The sequence below is a fragment of the Macrobrachium nipponense genome, chromosome 9, assembly GCF_015104395.2.
Source record: "Macrobrachium nipponense isolate FS-2020 chromosome 9, ASM1510439v2, whole genome shotgun sequence".
Lineage (NCBI taxonomy): Eukaryota > Metazoa > Arthropoda > Malacostraca > Decapoda > Palaemonidae > Macrobrachium > Macrobrachium nipponense.
In genome coordinates, this window is record NC_061110.1 from 105,675,965 (window position 1) to 105,681,980 (window position 6,016).

The following is a 6,016-nucleotide window of genomic DNA, read 5'->3' on the forward strand; positions in this document are numbered from 1 at the left end:
AACTTTCGTTTTAGGATCACATGTTGTTGATGTTTGTTTATAACAACTAATAAATTTGTTGCAGTTTCTCATTTTGTAAGAAATTATGCAGTAATAAAAATCAAGTCATTAAGTAGTTTAATGAAAGATTTTGCTGCATATTTTATAGACAGAATTCACTTAAAAAACTGGTACAGATAATTCCGTCCAGTATTTTACAGCGCACTAAGGAACGGTCTCTCTGCTTATGAAACGGCAGATAAAATAAAAATTATTGAGGAAACTAAGAGACGGCCAAAAAGCTGAGTGTAATAGCTGCACTCTCTCTCTCTCGCTCTCTCTCTCTCTCTCTCTCTCTCTCTCTCTCTCTCTCTCTAATGTTTGGGTTGGCTCCTAATATTTTTTTTAATTTCACTCCATCCCACTCGGAAATTTGCTTCAGAAATATTTTGCATGCTCGCGTTGCATATCAATATAAAAAATCATTGTGGTTTTAATAAACGCTTATCAAAGAAGAATGGATATATGATCCATTTTTTCAGATAATTAATATCATAACTGTAATTTCAACTAAACCCACAATGTGAAGATTTTTTTTCTTAATAATGAAAGTATGAGCCAAACATAAATGATAAACCCCCCCCCCCTCTCTCTCTCTCTCTCTCTCTCTCTCTCTCTCTCTCTCTCTCTCTCTCTCTTTTTCTCTCACTACGCTTCCTGTACTCTGCAAATATTTGGACAGGGAGTTTCGTTCAATCGAAAAGTTTTTATTTTATCAAAGTATTTGCTAATATTTTATATGTTCAGTCAACTTATTCCAAATGACAATCTTGTCTTTATATTAGCAAAACATAAAGGTCCAAATATCGTCTTGTTAAGAATATCGAATAGGTACTAATATATTTTGAAAGGAATTTCATATAAATCCACAGATCTCACGTTTAGCGGGGGTTGTATCTATATTTACCTAAAACTTGAGAAAAAACATTAGACTATAGCATCAATTGGGGCGATCACGTGGAACTTCCAGTTCTTTTTCCATAGAGGGAAGTTTGTGCATATTTTGCTGAAAATAGAGGAGCTGACTCTATTTATGTATTGGTCGACGGGATTTCAATACTTGGATGAGTATAGGTCTCAGATTTTTTATAATTCTATTTTTCGCTTAAACCAGATAATCAAATCAGCTGGAATATCAAGAGTATCATTTTATTAGAAAAGCATTCTCTCCCACGTAAATATTTTAATTTAATATAATGTCAATAAGAAGTTTATAGCCTGAAGTGAAGATCAGTTTCACCCACACTAAAAATTCCCACTTTCAACTTAGCCGCCAAAAAAAAAAAAAAAAATGTGAGCAGTCATGTGTAGTCACTGAGAAGTATAAAATGATTATGTTGGCACTTGAAAATATAAAAGAATACACCTTATTGGCTCCTACATGGCGATAGAGGCTTGACTACCACGGTGCCAAATGCACTTCTCTGGAGTTTTGAAGGCCTACCTACCATTCCCGTTTACCCCTTTTAATCCCTGCGTCTGTTAAAGTCTCCTGGAACAATATACTTCTGGTTGTTCTGTATTGCCTCGACTTTGCTTAGAAAAATCTTTCCATTCCTCCAGGTCTCTGTTTTTCAAATAGGCCTAATTAAGTTTCTTTTCTGGACCTTTCTTGAGTTTAGCTCTTGCTTCTGGACTTTTGCACTTTTAATATACCTGTTTTGTTTTTGTGTTAATTGACCTACATATATTTGTAAATTCCAAACTCGCAGAAGCACGCTCATTAGTAACACACACACACACTATATATATATATATATATATATATATATATATATATATATATATATATATATATATATATATATATATATATATATATATATATATATGAGAGAGAGAGAGAGAGAGAGAGAGAGAGAGAGAGAGAGAGAGAGATGAGGAGAGAGACGAGAGAGAGAGAGAGAGATGAGAGAGAGAGAGAGAATTATAAATAAGTTGCACGGCTGGAATTATCAGCAGACATTTACTTTATCATCTATACTGGTACATAATATAGTCCCTTTTTTTTTATTTCCATTAACAGTATTCATAAAATTTTTTTTTTATTTTTTCTTCTATCGTCTTTTCTATACAGACTTACTTCCAGCTTTGTCATTTACTCGTAAATATATAATTTTTTTTTTTCTTTTCCTTTTTTGCCTGGATGTCATACCTGATGAAAAAAAATATTGATTTATGTTTTATAGTCTTTATAAGGGTTTGTCAAAACAAATATATGATTACTTGCGTCATGAATTATATATTTTTTTATTAATAATAAAACACAAGAGTGCCACGGCTATATACGTATAGATTTATTACTGCATATGGCCACAAAACCTTAAAACAAATTCTTTATTTATATTCATAAATTAATTTAAGGAATTGAATGAATATTTACATTATAAGGATAGTGACAGTTATGAAGGACGATTAAGCGACTACCTTTCTTTGCTGTTCCACGTCCTTTATGCCCTGAGGTCAGCTTATTACCTGAGATGCGAACTGGCAGAGCTGGAAATTATTGTGTTACTTTTAATACGAAACATGTTACTTTATTGCCTGTTGAAAAGGTAAAAAAAATACGATGGGCTTTCAGCATCGGCCAGAAATTGATTAGAAACTAATTATATGTGCGTTGTATAAAGTTACGCTGCCTTCATATACCATACAACACGAGTTGAAAAAATTTGATGTGGCATCGCCGGTCACAGCCTATGGAGTGTGACTGATAGTTTTGAAAAAAAAAATACCCAGTCCTCGTATATTTTCGTTAAATGGCCTCCTGTTTTTCGACTAATTTCAATATAAGTTTGTAATTAAAACAAGTGAGTGTAGTTTTCTAAATTGTTATAATTTCCTTTTAATTACCAATGAAATTCTACATTATTCGAGGCGTTCTTACGTTAGCAATTATAAATGGTATAATTATATAAAGTTAAAACAATGGTATTGTGGTTATAGTGCTGGTGTCATGCGGTCGAACTTGGAAGGAAACACCGGATTAAGATGTCCAGTGACCTCTAGTAGCACAGTTCGGACAGGGAAGGATTAGCAGGGTCGATGTCAATCAAAGTTGTCATTCTACAAAAAAAAACTGGTTCCTTCTACTACTGAGCAACCTTCCTTTCCCCTCCCTTTTTCGGCCCCGCCTCACGTCTAACGACCGAATTTTTCAACTGTCACTCAAACTACCGCTTAAGCTGTTACTGACTTTTTTTTTTTTTTTTTTTTTTTTTTTTTTTTTTTTTTTTTGCTTTTTTTTTTTTTTTTTTTTTTTTTTTTTTTTTTTTTTTTTTTTTTTTTTTTTGCTTTTTTTCTAATGATAAATTTTCGTTTTTCTATCATCGATTTTCTACCACTAACGATCGGTGGTTGTTGTTCTATCTTAGAGTAATGAAAAATGGTACTGGAACTCTATAGTTATTCACTTTTGTTCCCGTTTTTTCTACGACGATAATTTTTCGATTTCCTGACTGGCTATCTCTGACCAACGCCATCTTGAATTCAAGATGGTGTTGCTCTGATTCGATAGGACTGCTACTACTGTAGATACTTAGGGTTTAAAGGGGGTCTGTAACCTTGCCTGTTCACCTTTCCTTTCAATTTTTCAATCATTACATTTTACTTGCATATTCCATTGAAATCATAATAAAGGCTCACCCCATATACTTAAAATCACCATTCCACCTGCAAAATATTCATATGACCTACGGCTACTCTATGAGCAAGAGTCCGTGCTGGCTTTAAGCCCAGCTTAATCTCAGACAAACAAAACAAAATGGGTTCTTTAACCCGCTTCAATTCTTAAAACAAAGTGGCCAAACTACTGTGATTCTTTCTACAATTTTCCTTGATTTCGTCTTCTATAATTTTAATTCCTCTGAAAAGAAATGTCTGTTATCTAGGGTTATACTTTTTAATAGGGGTGATTATATTAATTTTCGTTCTGGGTACACGATCTGTTGGTGTCTGCATATGCCAAGGATTAATTACTACATTTTTTTTTTTACATCATCAAATCAACTTATTAATTGATATTCTTGATAAGTAAACGATTTAAAGTATATATATATATATATATATAGATATATATATATATATATATATATATATATTATATATATATATATATATATATATATAACTATATATATATATATATATATAGATATATATATAAAATATATATATATATATATATATATATATATATGATATATATATATATGATATATATATATAGATATATATATATATATATATATATATATATATATATATATATACATACATATATATATATATATAGTATATATATATATATATATATATATATATATATATATATATATATATATATATATATATATATATATATATATATATATATATATATATATATATATATATATATATATATATATATACTATATATATATATATATATATATATATATATATATATATATATATATTATATATATATATATATATATATATATATATATATATATATATATGCAGATAGCGACAATGGGCCTTAAGGACACCCCTCCTTGTGAATCTTGGGAGTTTCCGTAAAATAACTAAAAATATCCCCATATATATACATATATATATATATATATATATATATATATATATATATATATATATATATATCTATATATATATTATATATATATATATACTGTATGTATATATATGGGGATATTTTTAGTTATTTTTACGGAACTCCCAAGATTCACAAGGAGTGGTGTCCTTTAAGCCCATTGTCGCTAGCTGCAACAATCCTCAGTCGGATCTGTCATCATGGTTAGCGGATGTTTTGGGGAAATTAATAGGGACAATTTCGAAATCGCACATTAAGCATAGTATGGATTTTATGGATCAAATTAAGGAAATGAATTACATAGGTACTATGTACAGTCTAGATATAGTTTCTTTATTCACGAATGTACCCACTGAGTTTCGTGCTCGACAACTTGAAGAAATTAGCCTCAGATAATATTTTCAAGCCCCACCTATGCACATAGATAAATTTTGTCATTTGATTGAACATTTGCGCTGAATCTACAATTTTTGAGTTTAATGGTTCGTTCTATCATCAAAAATCCGGGGTCTCGATGGGCTCACCTCTCTCCCTATATTGGCTAACTATGTATGGAATTTTTCGAAAAGGTTTACGTTAACACACTACCGGAAGACATCAAGCCTGAAATTTGGGTTAGGTATGTAGATGATGTTTTTTTACTGTTTATAGACACGGCGAGGAAGCCTTTCATAGGTTTTTTAGAGTTGCTTAATGGTTTTTTGCCCTCTATTAAATTTACAGTGGAAAAGGAAATGGAAAATAGGCTTCCCTTTCTAGATATGGTAGTTCATAGAGACACAGTGAGTAGTGACTTTAAATTCAGCGTGTATATGGAAGAACACCCACACAAACACCTATATTCATTACTTTTCATATCATGAACCTAAAGTTAAAGCACAACGTTTAAACCAATTTGTTTTTTCGAGCATACCGAATATGTGATCCCCAGTTCATTGACGCCGAAATAATTAAATTTCTTGGTAGATAGTTTTACTAAACTGTTACCCAAAGTTTTTTATACTACAGTCTCTATCTAAAGCTAGATCGATGTTTTACGCCCCTCATGATGTAACTGAAAAGGCAGATTTTAAGGCATCTCTTGCTCTTTCTCATAATAGAGAACTTAATAAAATTTCTAGGCTAGCTTAAAGGAAAAAAGAACGGCTTCAACGTAGTTTTTTCAGTACAAACAGTACAATCAAGAAGAAACTCAGTTAAATAACCCGGGTAATAGAGAGAATGTAGGAGTATAGTAATACCTTGTAGTGATTGCAATGAATGTTACGTGGGAGAAAGCGGACGTTCCATTGATAAGAGAAGGGAAGAACACGTTGCTGCTTGCAGAAGGGGAAGTTCATACAGTGCAATTGCGCAACATACATGGGAGAAAAACCACCC